This window comes from Ranitomeya imitator, chromosome 3, assembly GCF_032444005.1.
Source record: "Ranitomeya imitator isolate aRanImi1 chromosome 3, aRanImi1.pri, whole genome shotgun sequence".
Taxonomy (NCBI): Eukaryota; Metazoa; Chordata; class Amphibia; order Anura; family Dendrobatidae; genus Ranitomeya; species Ranitomeya imitator.
Genome location: NC_091284.1, coordinates 413860157 through 413876975, shown reverse-complemented (window position 1 = coordinate 413876975; position 16819 = coordinate 413860157). Strand labels below are relative to the sequence as shown.

Here is a 16819-nt window from a genome sequence, read left to right as displayed (position 1 = left end):
GAGGATCTGTCAGCTCTCCTGTGTGGTGTAGTATATAGAGGATCTGTCATCTCTCCTGTGCGGTGTAGTATATAGAGGATCTGTCCCCTGTCCCGTGTGGTGTAGTATATAGAGGATCTGTCAGCTCTCCTGTGTGGTGTAGTATATAGAGGATCTGTCAGCTCTGCCGTGTGATGTAGTATATAGAGGCTCTGTCATCTCTCCCGTGCGGTGTAGTATATAGAGGATCTGTCCCCTCTCCCGTGTGGTGTAGTTTTATAGAGGATCTGTCAGCTCTCCCGTGCGGTGTAGTATATAGAGGATCTGTCCCCTCTCCCGTGTGGTGTAGTATATAGAGGATCTGTCAGCTCTCCTGTTTGGTGTAGTATATAGAGGATCTGTCATCTCTCCCGTGTGGTGTAGTATATAGAGGATCTGTCAGCTCTCCCGTGTGGTGTAGTATATAGAGGATCTGTCAGCTCTCCCGTGTGGTGTAGTATATAGAGGATCTGTCAGCTCTCCCGTGTGGTGTAGTATATAGAGGATCTGTCAGCTCTCCTGTGTGGTGTAGTATATAGAGGATCTGTCAGCTCTCCTGTGTGGTGTAGTATATAGAGGATCTGTCAGCTCTCCTGTGTGGTGTAGTATATAGAGGATCTGTCAGCTCTCCCGTGTGGTGTAGTATATAGAGGATCTGTCAGCTCTCCCGTGTGGTGTAGTATATAGAGGATCTGTCGGCTCTCCCGTGTGGTGTAGTATATAGAGGATCTGTCAGCTCTCCTGTGTGGTGTAGTATATAGAGGATCTGTCGGCTCTCCCGTGCGGTGTAGTATATAGAGGATCTGTCGGCTCTCCAGTGCGGTGTAGTATATAGAGGATCTGTCCCATCTCCCGTGTGGTGTAGTATATAGAGGATCTGTCAGCTCTCCCGTGCGGTGTAGTATATAGAGGATCTGTCCCCTCTCCCGTGTGGTGTAGTATATAGAGGATCTGTCAGCTCTCCCGTGCGGTGTAGTATATAGAGGATCTGTCAGCTCTCCTGTGTGGTGTAGTATATAGAGGATCTGTCAGCTCTCCTGTGTGGTGTAGTATATAGAGGATCTGTCAGCTCTCCCGTGTGGTGTAGTTTTATAGAGGATCTGTCAGCTCTCCCGTGCGGTGTAGTATATAGAGGATCTGTCCCCTCTCCCGTGTGGTGTAGTATATAGAGGATCTGTCAGCTCTCCTGTTTGGTGTAGTATATAGAGGATCTGTCATCTCTCCCGTGTGGTGTAGTATATAGAGGATCTGTCAGCTCTCCCGTGTGGTGTAGTATATAGAGGATCTGTCAGCTCTCCCGTGTGGTGTAGTATATAGAGGATCTGTCAGCTCTCCCGTGTGGTGTAGTATATAGAGGATCTGTCAGCTCTCCTGTGTGGTGTAGTATATAGAGGATCTGTCAGCTCTCCTGTGTGGTGTAGTATATAGAGGATCTGTCAGCTCTCCTGTGTGGTGTAGTATATAGAGGATCTGTCAGCTCTCCCGTGTGGTGTAGTATATAGAGGATCTGTCAGCTCTCCCGTGTGGTGTAGTATATAGAGGATCTGTCGGCTCTCCCGTGTGGTGTAGTATATAGAGGATCTGTCGGCTCTCCTGTGTGGTGTAGTATATAGAGGATCTGTCGGCTCTCCCGTGCGGTGTAGTATATAGAGGATCTGTCGGCTCTCCAGTGCGGTGTAGTATATAGAGGATCTGTCCCCTCTCCCGTGTGGTGTAGTATATAGAGGATCTGTCAGCTCTCCCGTGCGGTGTAGTATATAGAGGATCTGTCCCCTCTCCCGTGTGGTGTAGTATATAGAGGATCTGTCAGCTCTCCCGTGCGGTGTAGTATATAGAGGATCTGTCAGCTCTCCTGTGTGGTGTAGTATATAGAGGATCTGTCAGCTCTCCTGTGTGGTGTAGTATATAGAGGATCTGTCAGCTCTCCCGTGTGGTGTAGTATATAGAGGATCTGTCAGCTCTCCCGTGTGGTGTGGTATATAGAGGATCTGTCAGCTCTCCTGTGTGGTGTAGTATATAGAGGATCTGTCCCCTCTCCCGTGCGGTCTAGTATATAGAGGATCTGTCCCCTCTCCCGTGCGGTGTAGTATATAGAGGATCTGTCAGCTCTCCAGTGCGGTGTAGTATATAGAGGATCTGTCAGCTCTCCCGTGTGGTGTAGTATATAGAGGATCTGTCAGCTCTCCCGTGCGGTGTAGTATATAGAGGATCTGTCAGCTCTCCCGTGCGGTGTAGAATATAGAGGATCTGTCAGCTCTCCTGTGTGGTGTAGTGTATAGAGGATCTGTCAGCTCTTCTGTGTGGTGTAGTGTATAGAGGATCTGTCAGCTCTCCTGTGTGGTGTAGTATATAGAGGATCTGTCAGGTCTCCTGTGTGGTGTAGTGTATAGAGGATCTGTCAGCTCTCCAGTGCGGTGTAGTATATAGAGGATCTGTCAGCTCTCCCGTTTGGTGTAGTATATAGAGGATCTGTCGGCTCTCCAGTGCGGTGTAGTATATAGAGGATCTGTCCCCTCTCCCGTGTGGTGTAGTATATAGAGGATCTGTCAGCTCTCCCGTGCGGTGTAGTATATAGAGGATCTGTCCCCTCTCCCGTGTGGTGTAGTATATAGAGGATCTGTCAGCTCTCCCGTGCGGTGTAGTATATAGAGGATCTGTCAGCTCTCCTGTGTGGTGTAGTATATAGAGGATCTGTCAGCTCTCCTGTGTGGTGTAGTATATAGAGGATCTGTCAGCTCTCCCGTGTGGTGTAGTATATAGAGGATCTGTCAGCTCTCCCGTGTGGTGTGGTATATAGAGGATCTGTCAGCTCTCCTGTGTGGTGTAGTATATAGAGGATCTGTCCCCTCTCCCGTGCGGTCTAGTATATAGAGGATCTGTCCCCTCTCCCGTGCGGTGTAGTATATAGAGGATCTGTCAGCTCTCCAGTGCGGTGTAGTATATAGAGGATCTGTCAGCTCTCCCGTGTGGTGTAGTATATAGAGGATCTGTCAGCTCTCCCGTGCGGTGTAGTATATAGAGGATCTGTCAGCTCTCCCGTGCGGTGTAGAATATAGAGGATCTGTCAGCTCTCCTGTGTGGTGTAGTGTATAGAGGATCTGTCAGCTCTTCTGTGTGGTGTAGTGTATAGAGGATCTGTCAGCTCTCCTGTGTGGTGTAGTATATAGAGGATCTGTCAGGTCTCCTGTGTGGTGTAGTGTATAGAGGATCTGTCAGCTCTCCAGTGCGGTGTAGTATATAGAGGATCTGTCAGCTCTCCCGTTTGGTGTAGTATATAGGATGTATCCTGTGTGGTATTTTTAAATGGCATGGTGGGCCCTATGAAGGATTTTTCTCTGGTGGGCCCAAGGTACTCCAGTCCGACGCTGAGTATATATACCCTGCAACATTATACTTTTCAAGAAAGGTATCCAATCCATTAAATTTAAGTAATGAATCACTCATTACAACATCATACGGCAGAGTTCCATAGTCTCACTGCTCTTACAGTAAAGAACCCGCGTCTGTTATTATGTTTAAACCTTCTTTCCTCCAGACGTAGAGGATGCCCCCTTGACCCTGTCTCAGGTCTATGATTAAAAAGATCATCAGAAAGGTCTTTGTACTGTCCCCTCATATATTTATACATTAAACTAAGATCACCCTTTAGTCTTCGTTTTTCCAAACTAAATAGCCCCAACTGTAGTAACCTATCTTGGTATTGCAGACCCCCCAGTCCTCTAATAACCTTGGTCGCTCTTCTCTGCACCCGCTCTAGTTCAGCTATGTCTTTCTTATACACCGGAGACCAGAACTGTGCACAGTATTCTAAGTGTGGTCGAACTAGTGACTTGTATAGAGGTAAAATTATGTTCTCCTCGTGAGCATCTATGCCTCTTTTAATTATCCCATTATTTTATTTGCCTTTGTAGCAGCTGCCTGACACTGGCCACAAACATGAGTTTGTCATCCACCCATACACCCAGGTCTGTTTCATTGACCGTTTTGCCCAAAGTTTTAGAATTAAGCACATAGTTATACATCTTATTGCTTCTACCCAAGTGCATGACCTTACATTTATCCCCATTAAAGCTCATTTGCCATTTATCAGCCCAAGCTTCTAGTTTACATAAATCATCCTGTAATATAAAATTGTCCTCCTCTGTATTGATTACCCTGCAGAGTTTAGTGTTATCTGCAAATATTGAAATTTTACTCTAAATGCCCCCTACAAGGTCATTCATAAATATGTTAAAAAGAAGAGGGCCCAATACTGACCCCTGTGGTACCCCACTGCTAACCGCGACCCAGGCCGAGTGTGCTCCATTAATAACCACCCTTTGTTTCCTATCCCTGAGCCAGCTCTTAACCCACTTACACATATTTTCCCATATCCCCATTATTCTAATTTTATGTATCAACCTTTTGTGTGGCACTGTATCAAAAGCTTTTGAAAAGTTCATATACACTACGTCCACTGGGTTCCCTTGGTCCAGTCCGGAATTTACCTCTTCATAGAAGCTGATCAGATTAGTCTAACATGAACGGTCCCTAGTAAACCCGTGCTGATACTGGGTCATGAGGTTATTCCTCTTCAGATACTCCAGTATAGCGTCCCTTAGAATGCCCTCCAGGATTTTTACCCACAGTAGAGGTTAAGCTTACTGGTCTATAATTATCGAGTTCAGTTTCTGTCCCCTTTTTGAATATTGGCACCACATTTGCTATACGCCAGTCCTGTGGTACAGACCCTGTTATTATGGAGTCTTTAAAGATTAAAAATAATGGTCTATCAATGACTGTACTTAGTTCCTGCAGTACTCGGGGGTGTATCCCATCCGGGCCCGGAGATTTGTCAATTTTAGTGATTTTTAGGCGCCGATGTACTTCCTGCTGGGTTAAGCAGGTGACATTTAATGGGGAATTTCTATCACTAGTCATTTTGTCTGCCATGGGATTTTCTTGTGTACAGTAAATACTGATGAAAAAAAGTAATTTAGCATACTGGCTTCTTTTTCCTCATCCTCATCCACCATTTCTCCCAGACTTTTTTAAGGGGGCCAACACTATCATTTTTTTAGTTTCTTACTATTTACGTAGTTAAAGAATATTTTGGGATTATTTTTACTCTCTCTGGCAATGAGTCTCTCTGTCTCAATCTTTGCTGCCTTGATTTGCTTTTTACAGAATGTATTTAATTTTTTGTATTTATTTAATGCCTCATCACTACCTTCTTCCTTTAATTCTCTAAATGCTTTCTTTTTGTCACTTATTGCGCCCTTTACAGCTCTATTTAGCCATATTGGTTTCCTCCTCTTTCTAGTATGTTTATTCCCATACAGCAGAGGTGTCAAACTGCATTCCTCGAGGGCCGCAAACAGGTCATGTTTTCAGGATTTCATTGTATTGCACAAGGTGCTGGAATCATTCTGTGCAGGTGATTAAATTATCACCTTGCAATACAAGGAAATCCTGAAAACATGACCTGTTTGCGGCCCTCGAGGAATGCAGTTTGACGCCTCTGCCATACGGTATATACTGTGCACAGGTCCTATCCAGGATGTTAATAAACGTCTCCCATTTTCTTTGTGTAATTTTATATCTCAGGATATCGTCCCAGTTAATTGCACCAAGATCCTCTCTCATCCGTTGGAAATTTGCCCTCATGGCAGCAACAGGACAGAAGCAGCAAACAGTCTACAAGGAACAGAAAAAAATTAGTACAGTTTGCTGCTTCTGTCCTGTTGCTGCCATCCTGTGTACTCTGTACTAATTTTTTTCTTTTACTTTTAGACTGTTTGCTGCTCCGGTCCTGTTGCTGCCATCCTGTTGCTGCTGTCCTAGTGCTGCCGCCGTCGTTTTGCTGCCACCTTCCTGTTGCTGCCGTCTTTCTGGTGCTGCCACCCTGGTGCTGCTGGATGTAAGTAAAGAAGCTTTGAAAATGTCTGTTTCTCTTTGCAGTCTGTATTCTGTACTATTTTTTTTTCTGTTGCTTGTAGACTGTTTGCTGCTTCTGTCCTGTTGGTGCTGTCCTGTGTACTCTTTACTATTTTTTTTCTTTTACTTGTAGACTGTTTGCTGCGCCGGTCCTGGTGCTGCCGCCTTCCTGTTGCTGTCATCTTTCTGATGCTGCTGCTGTCTTTCTGGTACTGCTGCCATCTTTCTGGTGCTGCTGCCGTCTTTCTGGTGCTACTGCCATCTTTCTTGTGCTGCCGTCCTGGTGCTGCTGCCGTCCTGGTGCTGCTGCCGTCCTGGTGCTGCTGCCGTCCTGGTGCTGCTGCCGTCCTGGTGCTGCTGCTGTCCTGGTGCTGCCTGACTGCTGTGATGTTGGACTACTGCCTGTAAAGTAAGTATTGTTGTCCATTGTTCTTTTTTTTGGTGCTACATTGTGTCTGGATCTTAACAAGTTAAATTTTTTTATCTGTTCTTTTCTCTAGTGTTTCACTTGACTGCTGCCTGCTGTTCCAACATGTCCTCCACTGAAGCTTCCGAAAGTGGACATGACACAGATTATGTAATCACATTTGATTAACTGATTGGTATGCATTGACTGTCAATACTAGATGTGTTAAATCATGTATTTTCTTTACAGGTACCTGACAGTGCAGAAGAGCAGAGCTGTCTAGTGGAAATGATTCTTCCCAGGGTCGTCGGCCTCAAGTTACTGAGGAGGAAAGATGGGGCTTAAGTAGCCTTTATCAGAGTTGCAATTGAAATTATTTTCAGTTTTACTGAAAACATTTTTTGGATATTTCATCTATAGGTTCCATAACATGAAGAAGGACAACCGGATATCGATAACGAAGTCCTTATTCAAGCTGTGCGAAAGCGAGCAGCGTTGTGGGACCCCCGTGATCAGAATCATTCCAACTCAGCCTTGATCTGATGACTCTGGGAAGTAGTGGCCAGATCGCTGTTGGATGACTGGGACCATGCAAAGCCACAAGTCAGAAAAGATTTTCGTAAGTACTGCAATGTGGTCTTTCATGTGTCGGTTTTGCTGTAAATGTTGGTGTCTTTTTACAATCATTTTTTTTTTTCTTCCCCCTTCACAATGAAGAGAGTAAAAGTTTGTTGGCACTCAATAAAGGATCGCTTCAATAAGGACATGAGAGAGGAGATTCGGGTTTGAAGTAGTGCAGCTCAAAAAGTAAGAAAATATAAGTGCCATCCGCTGCTTTTTTTCTGAGGCCTGTGTTTGCTCATCAAACGGGAGTATCTTTTGTGTTGTCTTACTATTATTTAACCCCTTAGTGACAGAGCCAATTTGGCACTTAATGACCAGGCCAATTTTTGCAATTCTGACCACTGTCACTTTATGAGGTTATAACTCTGAAACGCTTCAACGGATCCCGCTGATTCTGAGATTGTTTTTTCGTGACATATTGTACTTCATGTTAGTGGTAACATTTCTTCGATATTACTTGCGATTATTTATGAAAAAAACGGAAATATGGCGAAAATTTTTAAAAATTTTGCAATTTTCAAACTTTGTATTTTTATGCCCTTAAATCAGAGAGATATGTCACAAAAAATAGTTAATAAATAACATTTCCCACATGTCTACTTTACATCAGCACAATTTTGGAAACAAATTTTTTTTTTGTTAGGGAGTTATAAGGGTTAAAAGTTGACCAGCAATTTCTCATTTTTACAACACCATTTTTTTTTAGGGACCACATCACATTTGAAGTCATTTTAAGGGGTCTATATGATAGAAAATAATGAAGTGTGACACCATTCTAAAAACTACACCCCTCAAGGTTCTCAAAACCACATTCAAGAAGTTTATTAACCCTTTACGTGCTTCACAGGAACTGAAACAATGTGGAAGGAAAAAATGAACATTTAACTTTTTTTTGCAAACCTCTTAATTCAGAACCATTTTTTTTATTTTCACAAGTGTAAAAACAGAAATGTAACCATAAATTTTGTTATGCAATTTCTCCTGAATACGCCAATACCCCATATGTGGGGGTAAACCACTTTTTGGGCGCACCGCAGAACTTAGAAGTGAAGGAGCGCCGTTTGACTTTTTCAATGCAGAATTGGCTGGAATTGAGATCGGACGCCATGTCACGTTTAGAGAGCCCCTGATGTGCCTAAACAGTGGAAACTCCCCACAAGTGACACCATTTTGGAAACTAGACCCCTTAAGGAACTTATCTAGATGTGTGGTGAGCACTTTGAACCCCCAAGTGCTTCACAGAAGTTTATAACGTAGAGCCGTGAAAATAAAAAATCGCTTTTGTTTACACAAAAATGATCTTTTCGCCCACAAATTCTTATTTTCACAAGGGTAACAGGAGAAATTAGACCACAAAAGTTGTTGTGCAATTTCTCCTGAGTACGCTGATACCCAATATATGGGGGTAAACCACTGTTAGGGCGCACCGCAGAGCTTGGAAGAGAAGGAGTGCCGTTTTACTTTTTCAATGTAGAATTGGCTGGAATTGAGATTGGACGCCATGTCGCGTTTGGAGAGCCCCTGATGTGCCTAAACAGTGGAAACCCCCCACAAGTGACACCATTTTGGAAACTAGACCCCTTAAGGAACTTATCTAGATGTGTGGCGAGCACTTTGAACCCCCATGTGCTTCACAGAAGTTTATAACGTAGAGCTGTGAAAAAAAAAATTGCATTTTTTTCTACAAAAATGATCTTTTTGCCCACAAATTTTTATTTTCACAAGGGTAATAGGAGAAATTAGACCACTAAAGTTGTTGTGCAATTTCTCCTGAGTACGTCGATACCCAATATGTGGGGGTAAACCACTGTTTGGGCGCACCGCAGAGCTTGGAAGAGAAAGAGTGCCGTTTTACTTTTTCAATGAGATTGGACGCCATGTCACGTTTGGAGAGCCCCTGATGTGCCTAAACAGTAGAAATCCCCAAGTGACCCCATTTTGGAAACTAGACCCCCCATGGAACTTATCTAGATGTGTGGTGAGAACCTTGAATGCCCAAGTGCTTCACAGAAGTTTATAATGCAGAGCCGTGAAAATAAATTTTTTTTTTTTTCCACAAAAAAGATATTGTAGCCCCCAAGTTTTTATTTTCACAAGGGTAACAAGAGAAATTGGACCCCAAAAGTTGTTGTCCAATTTGTCCTGAGTATGCTGGTACCCCATATGTGGGGGTAAACCATTGTTTGGGCGCACGGCAGAGCTCGGAAGGAAGGAGCGCCGTTTTGGAATGCAGACTTTGATAGAATGGTCTGCGGGTATTATGTTGCGTTTGCAGAGGCCCTGATGTACCTAACCAGTAGAAACACTCCACAAGTGACCCCATTTTGGAAACTAGACCCCCCAAGGAACTTATATAGATGTGTGGTGAGAACTTTGAATGCCCAAGTGCTTCACAGAAGTTTAGAATGCAGAGTCGTGAAAATAAAAAATATTTTTTTTTCACAAAAAAGATATTGTAGCCTCCAAGTTTTTATTTTCACAAGGGTAACAAGAGAAATTGGACCCCAGAAGTTGTTGTCCAATTTATCCCGAGTACGCTGATGCCCCATATGTGGGGGTAACCCACTGTTTGGGCGCACGGCAGAGCTCAGAAGGGAGGGAGCACCATTTGACTTTTTGAGCGCAAAATTGGCTGTCATGTTTGGAGACCCCCTGATGTACCTAAACAGTGGAAACCCCCCAATTCTAGCTCCAACCCTAACCCCAACACACCCCTAACCCTAATCCCAACCTGATCCATAATCCTAATCACTAACCCTAACCATAATCACAACCCTTACCCCAAAACAACCCTAATGTCAACCCTAACCATAACCCTAATCAAAACCCTAAATCCAACACACCCCTAATCCTAATCTCAACCCTAACCTCAAACCTAACCCTAATCCCAATACACCCCTAATCACAACCCTAACCTTAACCCTAATCCCAAACCTAACCCTAATCCCAAGCGTAACCCTAATGCCAACCCTAACCCTAATACCAACCCTAATCCAAACCCTAACCCTAATCCCAGCTCTAACCCTAACTTTAGCCCCAACCCTAGCCCTAACTTTAGCCCCAACCCTAACCCTAGCCCTAAGGCTACTTTCACACTTGCGTCGTTTGGCATTCCGTCGCAATCCGTCGTTTTGGACAAGAAACGGATCCTGCAAATGTGCCCGCAGGATGCGTTTTTTGCCCATAGACTTGTATTGCCGACGGATCGTGACGGATGGCCACACGTCGCGTCCGTCGTGCACTAGATCAGTTGTGTTTTGGCGGAGCGTCGGCACAAAAAAACGTTCAATGAAACGTTTTTTTGTACGTCGCATCCGCCATTTCTGACCGCGCATGTGTGGCCGTAACTCCGCCCCCTCCTCCCCAGGACATAGATTGGGCAGCGGATGCGTTGAAAAACTACAGCTGCTGCCCACGTTGTGCACAATTTTCACAACGTGCATCGGTATGTCGGGCCGACGCATTGCGACGGCCCCGTACCGACGTAAGTGTGAAAGAAGCCTAACCCTAAATTTAGCCCCAACCCTAACCCTAAATTTAGCCCCAACCCAAACCCTATATTTAACCCTACCCCTAACCCTACCCCTAACCCTACCCCTAACCCTACCCCTAACCCTACCCCTAACCCTACCCCTAACCCTACCCCTAACCCTAATTTTAGCCCCAACTGCTGTTCTCCTGCCGGCACTGGGCATGCGTCCGCCATGTTCTTCTGCCGGCGGCCAGGAGGAGCAGCAAGAGGATCCAGGGACACAGGTGAGTATTGTAGGGTCCCCGAATCCCCCTATTTCTCTGTCCTCTGATGTGCGATCACATCAGAGGACAGAGAATTACACTTTACTTTTTTTTTTTTTTTGCGGTCGCCGGTAAACAGTTAATTACCGGCGATCGCAAAACAGGGGTCGGTAAAACCGACCCCGATCATGCTCTTTGGGGTCTCGGCTACCCCCGGCAGCCGAGACCCCAAAGATTCTCCCGATGCCGGCCGGCGGGCGCACTGCGCATGCGCCCGCCATTTTGAAGATGGCGGCGCCCACCGGGAGACACGAGGAGCATCGGGGGAGCTAGGTGAGTATTGGGGGCCACCTGGGACCCCTTTTCTCTGTCCTCCGATGTGCGATCACATCGGAGGACAGAGAAATTAAAAAGAGATTGCTTTTTTTTTTTTGCGATCGCCGGTAAACGGTTAATTACCGGCGATCGCAAATGCGGGGTGGGTTAAAAAACCCCCGAATCATGTTCTCTGGGGTCTCGGCTACCCCCGGCAGCCGAGACCCCGGAGAAAATCGGCCTCTGGGGGACGCTATTGACTTTTTCCACAGCGCCGTTAATTAACGGCGCTGTGGTTTAAGTACCCTTAGCGGCCGCCGTTAAAAGGCGTATCGGCGGTCGCTAAGGGGTTAAACTTTTAATTTTTTTTACTAATGTTTTTCATTTTTTTTCCACACAGAACCTGGTGCAGCATCACAGAACTTAGATTGTCCTCTGTTGGAGCGGCCCTTCATTGACCAGCCAACGAACAGGCCTAGTACCAATCATCCACCGGCAATGGAGCAACCAGGCATGCTTCACAGGCTGGAGAGCAGGAAGTCAGTCCATCTGGTTTTCCCCTTTCCCAGCCCTCTGCCACTACTTTACTTGGGTCTGCTCGCCAGCGGCAGAGGGCCATGGAGAGGTCACTCATGCCTGAGTTTATTCACTTAAGCTCAGTCTTCCAGGCTTGGAGGAAGGTGGTTGTAGAAAGCCTGGATAGTGGGTTCACTCAGGTGAACACACTGTTCCAGGACATCCACAGATGCCTTGACCACCTGGAAGCTGACCTTAATAGACTGGCATGATATTATTTTATTATTTTTCCTCTATAGAATGGGGCATGACGGAAAACCTTAGTCCTGATCTCTACCTTTTTGTGATGAAGGCCTGTCAGGATGCTTACACCGAAGCCATGCAGCGGTCCCGATACCAGCAGCAGGCACCAAGTTTTTTCCCTACAGGGCAACAAGCTCCAGGACAGCATCAGTGGCACTATCCACAACCACAACCGCCTCTGGACATTAGGACTGTTCCAACAGTACCCAGCTACACCATGCAGCCGAGTGCAGAAGCCCAGTCATCCCCTTCAACCACGCAGCCGAGTGCAGCAGCCCAGCCTTCCACTTCTACCATGCAGAAACAGGAAGGAAAAGGCAGAGGAAGCAGAAAAATCAAGTCATGGAAATGTAAAACGGCCAAAAAACATTAACGACCCCCTCCAACCTCGCCTCCGAATGTGTCTTTGTTTTCAAGTCTGTCCACACCTTCCCTTGGCTCTTTCCCATCCAATGTGTCAATCCCTTCCAACTTGTTTTCCACTCCTAATGTGTCCTCTGTCAATGTTTCTGATCCAGTTAAGTAAATAGGGCAGCACACTGCAGCGCCAAAACATGCAAACTTGAAAACATGAAATTTGAACTGCATTACTGCACTAGAAATATGAAAAATGAGAGCTTTTAGCGCATAAAAATGGCCAATTTTATGTGTACCTCGTAGCCACTTTACGGCATCTCTCTTATACGAGGTCCTACGCTTGACCTACCTCGCTGAGAATAAACGTCTCCATCTGAATGGGTACATGTGAAACCTCTTCCTGGACTCAAATTCTCTCTCTCTGTGGAGGGGTATTGGACCTACTATAATTAAAACACCTGAAGCTAGGAGGCAGGGAGTGCACGATCAGAAGGCTAGAGAATACATTTCAAAACCTGATCTGCACATCCAAACATAGACTGAGTGTGAACAGGTGCTGAACCCAGAGTCGCCAACTCGTATATAGTTAAGTAAATAGGGCAGCACACTGCAGCGCCAAAACATGCAAACTTGAAAACATGAAATTTGAACTGCATTACTGCACTAGAAATATGAAAAATGAGAGCTTTTAGCGCATAAAAATGGCCAATTTTATGTGTACCTCGTAGCCACTTTACGGCATCTCTCTTATACGAGGTCCTACGCTTGACCTACCTCGCTGAGAATAAACGTCTCCATCTGAATGGGTACATGTGAAACCTCTTCCTGGACTCAAATTCTCTCTCTCTGTGGAGGGGTATTGGACCTACTATAATTAAAACACCTGAAGCTAGGAGGCAGGGAGTGCACGATCAGAAGGCTAGAGAATACATTTCAAAACCTGATCTGCACATCCAAACATAGACTGAGTGTGAACAGGTGCTGAACCCAGAGTAGCCAACTCGTATATAGTTAAGTAAATAGGGCAGCACACTGCAGCGCCAAAACATGCAAACTTGAAAACATGAAATTTGAACTGCATTACTGCACTAGAAATATGAAAAATGAGAGCTTTTAGCGCATAAAAATGTCCAATTTTATGTGTACCTCGTAGCCACTTTACGGCATCTCTCTTATACGAGGTCCTACGCTTGACCTACCTCGCTGAGAATAAATGTATAAGAGAGATGCCGTAAAGTGGCTACGAGGTACACATAAAATTGGCCATTTTTATGCGCTAAAAGCTCTCATTTTTCATATTTCTAGTGCAGTAATGCAGTTCAAATTTCATGTTTTCAAGTTTGCATGTTTTGGCGCTGCAGTGTGCTGCCCTATTTACTTTGAAATGTTTCTGATCCAGTCCTCCAATTGTCTGTCACTTCCACTTCCCCTACTTCCCCAACCATTCCAAGCCTACCATCACAGCCCGACACGCCAAAGGTCCACCATGTCACTCCCTACCGCAGAACCCAAAAGTAATCAAATTTAATTTTTTTTTGTTTTTTTTAATTAAAAATTGTTTTTTTTTTGTTAATAAAAATTCTTTTGATTCACAAATAACTGTCTCACTGTGTTTTCTTTCGCTCTTTATTTAAACGTGTGTATTGTTGAGTGTATTGTTGAGTGAAGTATTAATAGGTGTTATAGTTAAGGTGTTATTAAAGTTACATTCAAGGTGTCAATATTACAATTTGAGAAAAGTACAGGTACCGTATATACTCGAGTATAAGCCGAGATTTTCAGCCCACTTTTTTGGGCTGAAAATCCCCCTCTCGGCTTATACTCGAGTCATATACCCGGGGGTCGGCAGGTGAGGGGGAGCTGGGACTGTGTAGTTATACTTACCTGCTGCGGCGCGGTCCCTGCAGTCCCTGGCTTCCCCGGCGCTGCAGATTCTTCCTGTACTGAGCGGTCACATGGCACCGCTCATTACAGAAATGAATAGGCGGCTCCACCTCCCATAGGGGAGGAGCCGCATATTCATTGCTGTAAATGATCGGTAACTGTGACCGCTCAATTACAGGAAGAAGCTGCAGCGCCGGGGAAGCAGGGACGGCAGGGACCGCGCCAGGAGCAGGTAAGGGGAGCGCAGCGCTGCGCGATATTTACCTGCTCCTCGCTCCGGTGCGGCTCCGTCTGCAGCGTCCTCTAGCAGTGATGCTCAGGTTAGAGGGCGCTGTGACGTAGTCAGTGCGCGCCCTCTGCTGAGCGTCAGTGCTGGAGACGGAACCGCACGAGGAGCAGGTAAATATTGAAAGCGCCGGCGTCCTGAGCAAGAGAGGTGAGTATGTGATTTTTTTTTTTTATGGCAGCACCAGCAGCATTATATAAGGAGCATCTATGGGGCCAAAAAGTACGGTGCAGAGCATTATATATGGCACAGCATTATATAAGGAGCATCTATGGGGCCAAAAAGTACGGTGCAGAGCATTATATATGGCACAGCTTTATATGGCACATCTATGGGGCCATACAGAACGGTGCAGAGCATTATATATGGCACAGCATTATATAAGGAGCATCTATGGGGCCAAAAAGTACGGTGCAGAGCATTATATATGGCACAGCTTTATAAGGAGCATCTATGGGGCCAAAAAGTACGGTGCAGAGCATTATATATGGCACAGCTTTATATGGCACATCTATGGGGCCATAAAGAACGGTGCAGAGCATTATATATGGCACAGCTTTATAAGGAGCATCTATGGGGAAATAATGAATGGTGCAGAGCAATATACCGTATATGGGGCACAGCTTTATAAGGAGCATCTATGGGGCCATAATCAACTGTGCAGAGCAATATATATATGGCACAGCTTTATAAGGAGCATCTATGAGGCCATAATGAACGGTGCAGAGCATTATATGTGGCACAGCTTTATATGGAGCATCTATGGGGCCATAATGAACGGTATAGAGCATTCTATATAGCACAGTTGTATATGGAGCATCTATGGGGCAATAATGAACGGTATGGAGCATCTATTTTTATTTTTGAAATTTACGAGTAGCTACTGCATTTTCCACCCTAGGCTTATACTTGAGTCAATAAGTTTTCCCAGTTTTTTGTGGCAAAATTAGGGGGGTCAGCTTATACACGGGTCGGCTTATACTCGAGTATATACGGTACATAACATTGTAGGTATATTTGACTAAACCATTTCACCTTGCCATGACACACATCCAATATCAGAGAAAAAGTAGGCAGCCAATTTATCCCTCTTTTGGGCAACTTCCACTGTAGTCCTCAGAGGGTGAGCAAGATAATTTGGCAATGTGGTATTAACAGGTTCCTCAAGTTCGAAGTGGGGTTGCTCTTTTGCCAGGATGTAATTATGCAGAACAACACATGCTTTCACAACCTCATCAATTGTCTCTACTTTAAGATTGATTGGGGTTGCCAATATGCACCATTCAGCAGCTAGCAAACCAAAGGCACACTCCACAGTTTTTCATGCCCTTGTCAGTCTGTAGTTGAAAATCCTTGTGGTGTGATTCAAGTCCCAAGTTGAGTATGGTTTTATGAGGTTGCTACACATTTGAAATGCCTCAACCCCAACAACAACAAATGGCATTGGGGGTCCTTCAGTGCTAGGAAGAGATTGTGGCGGTGGAAAATTAAAATTATTAGCATACAAACGTCCCATATCAGAGTTTTTGAAAGTCTGTGAGTCATTTCCTCATCCAAATGAGCCAATGTCAACAGTGACAAATCGACATTCATTATCAGCAATCACTATGAAAACAATGGAAAAGTATTTTTTATAATTAAAGTACTCGGATCCACTTCCAGCAAGTTTTAGAATCCGAATGTGTTTGCCGTCCATAGCCCCCACACAGTTTTGAAAATTACAAATTTCCTTGAATTTTCAGCATTTTTCAGCCAGAGTTCATTTGTGGGTTGGGGGAGGAATTCTGCAAGCAGAACATCACACAATACACAGCAGGTGTCTCCAACAATCCCAGAAAGGGAGGACAATCCAATCCAAAATTGAAAATGTAAAGAGCTTAAGGTCTCTCCGGTAGCCGGGAATCTGTGGAAAAGAAAATGGGGAAAAAAATCATTTTAAAAATTACATACCTTAGGGTCAGCAACAGACGTTCCTCAGCAGGAATTGCTCTACGTAGTTGCGTGTCCTGCCTGGTGATGGATCCTCGGTCACGTTGCAACAATTCATGGAAGCTCTGTTGAGGCATCCTCGTGTATTCGTAGAACTTTTCCAGGTTTTCATGAAGCTCGGTGTACAATGAGTGGTAGGCTCCACTGCTCTCTCGGACTTCAACAATGGGGTGTTGCCAATAGCAATAACGACGTCTTCTCCAGCTTTCCCTTTTCCTTTCTTTCTCACAAGCCACAGCAAAAGCCAATTTCAATGATAAATCCAGATTCAGATTGAAGCTGTCCATGCTAAGGTCAATTTTGCAGCAGGATACAGCATCAGAAGAAGAGGATTTCCTCTGTGCAGGGTATGTATATAGAAATCCTGTAAGCCACACCCATTGTGAAAGACCGTACGCATGAGCATGCACATGCAGCATTTTTTGGCTGTCATGCGTAAGATTATGCAGATATAAAACGCTGCGTAAACA

The 16819-nt window shown here is 44.9% G+C and overlaps 1 protein-coding gene across 2 annotated transcripts in view; it reads right to left on the bottom strand.

Moving 5' to 3' along the window:
• Positions 1 to 16819, bottom strand: part of LOC138670105 (multidrug and toxin extrusion protein 2-like) — a 443377-nt gene that overhangs the window by 391348 nt on the left and 35210 nt on the right. The window lies entirely within an intron of this gene.